The sequence below is a fragment of the Mus caroli genome, chromosome 6, assembly GCF_900094665.2.
Source record: "Mus caroli chromosome 6, CAROLI_EIJ_v1.1, whole genome shotgun sequence".
In the NCBI taxonomy this organism is placed as follows: domain Eukaryota; kingdom Metazoa; phylum Chordata; class Mammalia; order Rodentia; family Muridae; genus Mus; species Mus caroli.
Genome location: NC_034575.1, coordinates 23822027 through 23831953, shown reverse-complemented (window position 1 = coordinate 23831953; position 9927 = coordinate 23822027). Strand labels below are relative to the sequence as shown.

The window sequence follows — 9927 nt, the reverse complement described above, 5'->3', positions numbered from 1 at the left end:
TTGTTGTTGTTGTTGTTGTTGTTTTCATTTTCTGACCTATTCTCTTAGGCTGTCTTTGCTGGCTCCTTCTCCCTACCCCAACTTCTTTCCCTGTCTTCTCTCCCTTTCTTCCTGTACACAGTGAAGTTCAGCACGCTATGGATCCTTCTTCCTTCCCTAAATTCCGGCTCTTCGCTCCCACGATTTCAACAGCCCCTGACAGTGTGGGTTCTCAGATCCACGTGCCTCAGCTTCCTTCCGAGGTTAGGGGTTCCACATAACTGGCTGCTCAGCCCACCTCAGCATATTCCGTTTCGCATGCCTTTATCTCCTGGAATGGTGCCACCTCCACCCTGTGCCTGAACGACTGCCAGACTTCCTCAATGTCTGTCATTTATACCCAAGATGTTATCTGCTCCTAAATCTTGGGGTTCTCCAACAGAACCACCTGTCAACCTTCCTCTTCTGCTCTCCCCACTTCCGCACTGGGCCTTCACGTACTTTTCTGGATTTTTTTCCACCTTGGAGAACAAAAGACTCATAGCATTTCCCCTTTCTCTTACCAGAAATTTCCAGGGACTTTTCCTTGTCCGCAGCTAAAGTCATGATTCCTCTGCAGTCTGTCAGTCTCACCTGCAATCTTCCCAGCCTCCCTCTGTAACCCAACTGCAGGATTCCTTTGCTCTCAGGGCAGAGGGCACATCCTTTGTATTCTCCTACGGCGTTCTCCTCAAGCTTCTACAAGCACTGTCTTCACCCTTGGGTTATCACTGACAGCTATGCCACGTCACCCCTGTTCCTCTTTGAATAAGTGATGTTCAGCATGGTGCCAGCATAGAGCTAGTCCTCACAGGTTATCAGCAGAACGACCAAATTGATGAGTCAACAGAGATGAATTGTTTAAACAAAAGAGAAAGAGAAGAAAAAACCCTCATTTGCTTTTTAATTATATCATAAGCTTTTTAATCTATCTATCTATCTATCTATCTATCTATCTATCTATCTATCTATCTATCTCATCAGGGTCTCGCTGTGTAACTCTGGCTGGCCTGAAACTCACTACTGAGACCAGCTTCAAACTCCCAGAAATGCTCCTGCTTCTGTCTACTGAGAGCTGGAATTAAAGGCCCAACATCAGCCATAATAACCACAGAGCTCATTAAATCAATTGTTAAGGTGTCTGCAAATTACTTGGAAGTCTTGCTAACCTGTAATGCTAATTTAGTAGACCACGGCAGGGCCTAAAGTCTGCCGTTTCGAACAGGCTGCTGGGGCCTCTTGATGCTGCTGGCTTTCCGAGAGGGAGCAAGGCCCCATCCCAGGCCGGTGCTTTCAAACTTGGCTGAACAGGGTCACTGGGAGAGCTTTCTAAAGTAGTAATATTTTTACCGATTATATCAAGCTGGGGAAATAAACTCACTTGGCAAAGTGGTTACATAAAGCCCTGTGTTTGATCCCCAGCACCGTATAAAATTGATCCTAGTAACACATGCTGGTAGGTGCAAGAGCCCAGCGCGTACAAGGTACAGGCAGGACAATCAGGAGTTCAAGGTCATTTTCAGCTACACAGCAAAGTCGAAGCCAGTCTGAGATACTTGAGACCTTGCCTTAAGAAACAAAAACAAAAACTAATTAATTAATTAATTAATTAGAACAGCTAGAGGAGGGAGTCAAAAGCCACAGTCCAATGTGGTCTGGAAGACTCTGGCCTGGGCTATCTTTCGGTCATTGGGGATCCTAAGTCCTGGGTGCTTATTAGACTTAGCTGGGGAGCTCTTACAAACTGTTGATGCCTGGACCACACCCATATTAATTAAATCAGATCCCTGAGCATCTTAAGTTCACCAGGTAAGTATTTCAATATCCCCTCCCTAAGGTAGACGCCATTGTCTTCAGGCTGTACTCCCAAGGAATGGAAAGAATGGCGGGGGTGGGGGGTTGCAAGTACAGAAGAGGGCCTGGGGGTAAAAAGTCAGACCTGAGCCCTCATTTTCCTGGTAAGTGCTATGTGACCATAGAAGGAGTTCATTGTAGCTCACTTCAATGTGAATGTCAAACTACACATGCATCCCACACTAATTTAATTTGAGCTGATTTTTCTGGAAGTCATCAAGACCCCTCTGGCGTATGGAAGTGTCCACACAGGGCCTGTCTTCACCTCACTCATAAGTTGTGACCCCTTGTGTTCAACCAGTCAGGGTGACTGCTTGTGGCAGCAGCGGTGGTGGCAGGGGTAGGAGGAACGGACGGACGTTCTCTCCCTCCCTCATAAACTCACAGCTAGAAGACCAACTAGGGAGCAGTGGTTTATTAGCAGCCGGCCAGAGGAGGAGTCAGGGGGACATGGATTTGCCTCAGACTAAAAGGTGGAATCAAACACAAGCCAGTTAAAGCAGGCCAGCCTGAAGCCTGGGGGCTACACAGTGGGCTGCTCAGCTTTACACAGAGCCAGGGCTCAGCAGCTGCTGGGGACACGAGGGCAGTGCAGCCACCTGACCCTGGCAATGATCCTGCAGTTCTTCAGCCACACTGATGAGAAAGGATAGATCACAAAACAAACATAAAGGCCTCCGGTTCAGACCTGGCCTGCTACTCTGGGATATGTGAGCTTCAATCTCAGCATTCTCTGCAGCTGTCATTAGTTTTTGTTCTCTAAGCACACTCAGGTCCCTGTAGGCAGCAGAAACCCCGAATCTCAAGAAAAAGGGGCCAAGGACAGAGGAGGGAGCTTCCAGGGCAGACAGATTATAGGGCCCCTTCAAGGGGACTTTCTGAGGCACTTTTTTTCTTAAGTTGCATTTATCTGAAATTAAAGCTTAAGTGGTATTTATTTGTCAAATCCCATAGGAAGAAAAGGACCAAGCTCAAAGGCACAGCAAGTGCTCAGGTATATAGGGAGCCTGCTGACTGAGCTGAGCTAGAGGTCAATGCCTCAGGACTCTGAGACCAAGATAGAAAAATAACACATACTTTTCTGTCCCCAGAGGAGTTTCTGGAAACTAACCTTGGCCAGACTCGTCCAGTCACCTCCCTGAGGCAGATGAGGCTGGGCTGGGCTAGGTCTTGACTCACACAGCCACCACGTCACCCTTAATTCACTACAAAAGACAGAATCAATGTGACTCTTCTTGACCCAACAGGACCACCCCTGTCCTGGAAGCCACTTTCTCTACAGATGGGGCTTCTTATTCCACAGATGAGAGTTCTCAAAGATTCACAACACCTTTGAACTAGAAGAGGCCTCTGTGCGCATCCATCTTTCCCTCAGTTATCGCTGAGAAGCCTGAGCCCAGAGAATATGTGAGCTCGAAGCCACATAGCAGGGGAGAGACTGGGGTTGGCTGGGATTCAGTTCTCACTGACTTGGCTCCATACCGTGCTCTTGAACCCACTCTGCCCTTCACAACTGGCGTTTTGGTGCGGTTATAGGCAACTCAACTCACCAGCCACAGGATCTGGAATCAGAGTTGTCAAAAGTCCTTTAGATTCTCTACCATGGCCTCCCAACTATAATCAAAGGAAAGCTGCAGAGGATCCTGGGGCATCTGTAGACTGTGTTTCTCACTGCGCCTGCTTCGAGATGTCAATGCAGACATTGCAGAGAGTACACACTAACGTCGGGAGAGACCGAGGTCACAGCTTGATCTGGGTGATCACGTTTTATACTTAGCCTCAATTTCCTTATAAGACATGTAACCCTCTTTAGGGGTATCAGGAGGATGAATGAGACAGAACACACAGTCTTAGAGCATTGTATGTGAAAGCTGAAAACTTCAAGTGCTGCCTTGACATCTGTGATGGTTTGTATGTGCTCAGCCCAGGGAGAGGCACAAATTAGAAGGGATGGCCTTGTTGGACTAGATGTGTCACTGTGGGTGTGGGCTATAAGATCCTCATTCTAGCTGCCTGGGAGCCTGTATTCTGCTAGCAGCCTTCAGATGAAGATGTAGAACTCTCAGCTCCTCCTGCATCATGCCTGCCTGGATGCAGCCATGCTCTCACCTTGATGATAATGGACTGAACCTCTAAACCTGTAAGCCAGCCCCAATTAGATGTTCTTTATAAGAGTTGCCTTGGTCATGGTGTCTGTTCACAGAAATAAAACCCTAAGACAACATCTAAGTCCCAGCAAGTCCTAACAACCCTGAGTTTCCATGCTTTCTCCAGACATGCCCCACCGTGTGGGAAGCATTCCCTACCTGGCCAGTTCTCCTCTGAGCCAGGCCAGTGGCTCTCTACCTGGTTCTCAGCTGGAACATCTTACTTCCCCATCAGCCCACAGAGTGATCCAGACACGCCCACTGAGTCCTCCTCAAGACACTCATCATCACCATACAGCCTCACAGTTTACTCAGCCCTGATGTAGCCCTGAGTGCATGCCTCGTGTGTCCTGCATGGAATGTACTGCCTCTCAACCCTAGGCTGTGAATATGTGACTACGACACTACTGTCAAACATACCTGATTGTGAGAATGGGCATAGCATACGTCTGTGACATATTTGTCTTCACTGTATCTCATCACTCGCTGGCCCTGTAAAGGGCATTGGTTGATCATGCTGAGAATGAAATGAGTACTCCAACGTTACATAGGCAAGAGAGATGGCACCAAGGGAATCTCGAAACTACTCTTCCAGGGTTGGTGTCAGCCCTGAACATGTAGCCTCTGGGGCGGTGGTGTCCAACCTTCCTAATGCTGTAACCTGCTAATATAGTTCCTTGGGTTGTGGTAACCCCCCAGCCATAAAAATTATTTTTGATGCTACTTTATAACTGTAATTTTGCTATTTTATGAATTGTAAGGTAAATATCTGTGTTTTTTGATGGTCTCAGGTGACCCCTGTGAAAGGGTCATTTGACCCCCTCCACCCAAGGGGTGTCGACCCACAGGTTGAGAACCACTGCTCTGGAAGAAGCAGACACATTGAGTAAACACACTGCTTCTCTTTGCTGAAGTAAAGCTTCTCCCAGTCAGCTTCAACCTGAGTGTGGCTAAGGGATGCCTCGGAACTGCAAATCCCCTGAAAGGTGCAGAATCCAAAGGCTGGCCACACATGAGACTCATACTTCAAGACATGAGTGATTCCCACACAAGGAAGTAGACAGGAAGACCTTGTCCCCAGTGGCTTGGACCTTGGCTCAGTGTTCTCAGGCTCAGTGCTCTAGTTGGAAGACAGTACAGTTTATATGTAAGCCTTCAGGAGAAAACTCCAAGTTTCTTGGCCCCAAGAACAAACGTTAGGATCACTGCCATTTTGCTGTGAAGGCTCTTATTCCATTCATTAGTTAGTTAGTTGGTTAGTTAGTTATTAGAGAGCTAGGGGGATGCCAGGTAGGGCCAGGGGTTTGGTTTCAGTGATCTGACCAACTTAGAGCTAGCTCTCCCTTATCTATGCCTCCTAGGAATCTCTCTGACACAGAGGGAGGTGAGGCTCTTGTTTGTGACTGATGGGGTGCAAGAGGTAGAGCCAAGAGAGCTCAACCTCTCTCTACAGGGAGAGATTCAGACCCCGGTGAAAACAGATCTTCACCAGGCAGCAGGAAAGCTACCACCTGACCTGGACCAGCCTTCCTCGGGCTCCAGGGTTCTCCGGCCTCTCAGGATCCCAGGCATCTTGGCGGATCTTTTGTAGATCTCAAGTGCTAATCCAGTGTTGGTCAGGCATGCTCAGAACAAGCCAGGTCCCAAGCTGTTCATCACCAATCCCCCTCACACAGATGGAGAACTTAAAGTTCATAATGAGGATGACCTTACACAGTCAGCGTGGGACTGAAGGGAGCATCGGAAGCCCATGCTCAGACTAGACTTTCATCAGTTCAGCTTCCTATTGAGTGCCTGGTCGTGAAGACCAAAAGGTGCCCTGCAGTCAGGCAAGAAGAGCCACCCAGCATAAGCCCTGTGTGACCTTCTAGCAAGGTCAGCCATCTTCCCTGGCTTCACCGAGTCTCCACTCTGAATAACCAGAGGAGCCAGGCTGGTATCACAGGCCATACTTCCTTGAACCTGCTCCACCATGGCCACTCTTCCCTGAGGCCATAGCCAGATGTTACCCAGCTGAACAAGGAGGGGAGCCAGGGAGCTAAGGAAACTTGACAAATGGCCAGAAATGGAGCTTGGTAGATGACAGTAGCTGAAAGACTCTGGGGAGTCCATCAACCTTTAGTGGAAGGTACATTTCTGTACTGTTTGTGTGCATGCCCACACTGCCACCTGTTTAACCTGGTCACACATGGCTCTTCTGCCATGAAATGAACTCATTTTGGGGGACAGTCATTTCCTTGTACCTCCTGGAAGCCAGCGGGACACTGAGGACTTTATAGGAGTTGAGCTGTGAAAAGAGCCACTGGGCTAGGATGGTCATCACCCTTTTCCTTGTCCCCAACCAGGGAGCCTTTTCTTTGCCTCTCCCTGGTAGCTCAGCAGCAAACAGAACAATGGCCATTTCAGAGGAAAGGCCATTTCCTGCTGACAGTGTGCGTGCCCGGGCACTCCAGGCCCCAGAGCTTCTGCAGAGGGGTGACCATCTCCCCAAGCCTAGCTCTCATTCCATACTGCTGACCTTGGCAGTACAAAGGCAGCACCTGGATCTGCCCCGAGTCAGACCTGACAATGTTGGCCTAATCTTTCCTGCCCAGAGAGAATATTTAATGAAAAGAACTAACTGGAGCTCAGGCTTCCAAGCAGAGGGGGCTCTGCCTGTCTCTGAAGCTAGAAGGGGTGACTTCCCCTGCTTTTCTCCTGCTAGTCCCTGAGCCAACTGGGATGTCCCACAGGCCCTCTCAGCTCTTCCTGGAGGAGCTGGGATGATGATGAGATTCCTGAAGAGGGAGGACTGAAGTGTGTTTGGGACAACATCCCAGTGCCTTGCCAGTCATGGGATACAGGAATGGAGCAAGCTGCAGGCAGTTGCTTTATCTGGAATTCCATCAGTGCTAGCATGTGTGTGCTGCCATCTCCAGTTAGCCAAGTGGTCACAGCCTAGTAAGTGTGAATTGCATAGAGCTCTATCACTATAAAAATAAGTAAATTAATCAATTAATTAATTAACAAATGTATCCCTGGAGATTTCCTGGGAAGCCCAGAGCATACACTTACAAGATCCTCCTTGAATATTATTCCATACAGAGCCCCGGAGTCCTGTGATCAGTGAGGGGCTGTGAATTTACCCTAGGCCTCAGACCCAAGGAGGCCTAGAATAGGAAAAGAAACAAAAGAGGGGGTGTGAGATTAGGGAGGGAGTGTCTTGAGGATTCCCCATTCCTACTCCTCTGCAGTCAGTAGTCTGGCTTGCGTTTTAGGGAGTGGAAATCTCATTTTATTCATTAAAAGAATTGAAGTGAGAAAAGAGAATGGTGGCAGAGCAGGAGTTCCCGGCTACCTGACACAGAAGACTCCTCCTGTATGGTGTACCTTGCAAGCCTGGGAGAGGGATCTGGAATTGGGTTCTGGAGCTAGAAGCAGAAAAGGCCCCAGCCAGGAGGAGTAGGCTGGGGCCGGGATTGCGCACTCCCAGACCTGGCTCCCAAGAGTTGGCAAGGGGAAAAAAAAAAAAAAAGAGCAGAGGCTAGGCAGGTGCAAGCCTGGAGCTGTCCACGCCGAGGTGCTGAAATCGGAGAGCAGCGGGTCTAAAAGGAGGAGCCCTGAGAAGATTGTGCTTCCGCCACAAGTTAGAGGGGGCGGGTAGAAAGGGATTCCCTCTCGATCCCCCCTCCTACTTATCCTCAAAGGAAGCGCCTGAGTTAGTTGGGGCAAGAAGACAGGTTGGGCTTTGAGAAGAATGCAGCAATCTGATGCTGTGGTCAGCTTGGGGAAAGCTGGCCAGGATCCCCCTAGGAGCAAGGTGCAATCTGGACCAACAAACGGAGATGGAGCGGGGAAAGGATTCCTGCACTCAGGAAAGATGCCACGAATACATAGCAAGGAAGGATACGTAAGGCGTTCCCATGTACACGGGTGGCACAGACACATTTGCACATAGACCCCCGTGGGTAGGTGCACACACACCCTATGGGCACATCAAACACACTCAAGCAGTTCTGTTTGCCCTCTTTAAACAACAACACTGGCTCCCACCAGGTTACCAAAGTACCTCTCCAGCCTAGCATCACCTTGGCCTGTATGGCCTGGATGTCCCTCCCGCTTTGTGTCTGGGCCTCAGATGGTGACCCCAAGGGAGGCATAACCAGGAAGGAAGTTCCAATTCTAGTCTGAGACCAGAGAAGATGCTAAAGTAGAGCAGTCGGCTCTTAGGCCCGCAAAAAAAAGGGGTGCCACAAGCGAAGAGTGGCTCCTAAGACACCCCTTCTTCTTCTTTCCCCAAACGCCCATTTATGGTGCCAGGACAGTAGAGGAGAGTGGATGGAAATGTGTCTCCCTCCCAAACTGAAGACACCCAGAGGACCAGCGCGTACCTGTGCGTGGGAGGCCCCACGAGGAGCCTCCTCAGAGTGTCCGGACCTGCTGGCTCCTCGGGCTCCCCTTGGATAGATGTGGTTTAGGAGTGGGGGTTACCCTGCTTGCCCTCCACACGGCCTCCTGGATGTCCGTGGGCAACGGAGAAACTCCGTCCCGGGCAGCGGGAAGTTACCCATGTTAGAGCGCTGGGAGGGGGGTGTCCTCCGGTCTCTGGGCTTGGCCAGGGCTGCTGCGCCCCCGCACCCGCCGCCCTCACCACCTCGCTGGCACCCTCCCGCCCGCAGACTGCGCGGAGCCTGAAAGCCGGGAGCCCGCCCGCCCTCCCGGAGAGTCTGCTGCTGACCTGCATTGACGTCATTGCGTCATTAGGTTTCCCCTGGAAACACTGGCTCGCCCGAAATAGTAACACATTAATTCAGGCCGGGGGAGCAGGAGAGACTGTTTGTAACCCTGCAGCTAACTCTGCGCGCGAGCGAGCGCGCAGCAGCCCCCACCCCTCCCGAGAGCAGCGCCGGCAGCGCTCACGTACTATTTTGAGAACAAAGGAAGGCAAATTTATAGAATCCCAGAGAGAAAAGAGAGAGTGCGAGGGACGCCGAGACCCTCTCAACTTGCACGCGCAGACACCCGCGGACACACACACGTGTGCGAGCCACACTGGGTCTCTCTACCCTCGAGTGGGCGGGTCCCGCGTTCGGGCTCTTTCATGAACCTGCTGTGCTGTGCGCCAGAATCCCGGTGCTCCGGATAGGTTCGAGTCAAAATTTAACGTCCTACTGGGTTTGAAGGACTAACTTCCTCCCACCACCCGCGACTCAGTACCGCAGGTTGGTCTCCACACCATCCTTCCCCGCAAGGGTCTAGCGCACGCCTGGGGCCAGAAGCAGGGACACCCTGCCCTTTCTCCTCCAGCTGTGCTCCGCCCTGCGAGTGGAGGAAACCCTGCAGGGATCCATTCTACCGCCTGAGGTTTACCCCACCCCTGGGCGAAGGATAGGGCTGGACTACACAGGCCTATGGTTTAACAGGACGCCTTCTCTTAGAGGTCGACTGATTTGGGAACGTCTGGGGACACGATTGCTGTTCTAAGTACCAGAATCCTTGAGGCCAGAAAGTGGCCAATTTCTCTAAGAGTTAGTTACTTCCGACTCTACTTCTGGGACAAGCAAGCAGAAAGAAGCTGGGGGTGGCTGAGAGCGGGCTGTCTAAGAGGGAGTCCCCGACCTCAAAGGTTAATCTTAGTGTCTGCTCTTCCCAATCTCAGCCCTTGATTCAGTCTTTTCCCACCAGATCAAAATAGCAAACGCCTAGCCAAATCGGAGTGGGGGCGAGCTGAACTGCAGAACTCTGCCAGAGCAAAAGGGCAGAGCGCAAATTCTGCCAGGGCTGAGTGAGCTGCGGGTCCTGCGGGTGGATGGGGGGTGGGGGATGGGGCGGGGCATCGAGATGACCCGCCTTCCCCTTTCTCAGGAAGGCTCTCAGGAGCCTAGCGAAGAACATATAGAGGTCTGTGTTTCATTCCTCTCTAACGCTT

The 9927-nt window shown here is 50.8% G+C and overlaps 1 long non-coding RNA gene across 1 annotated transcript in view; it reads right to left on the bottom strand.

Annotated features, from left to right (window-relative positions):
* The window catches only part of LOC115031331, a 41235-nt gene extending 32593 nt beyond the window's left edge, over nt 1-8642 (bottom strand). The window contains exon 1 of the long non-coding RNA XR_003836955.1: nt 8390-8642. This is a non-coding gene — a long non-coding RNA (uncharacterized LOC115031331). The remainder of the gene's footprint in view (nt 1-8389) is intronic.
* Between the last annotated feature and the right edge of the window lie 1285 nt (nt 8643-9927).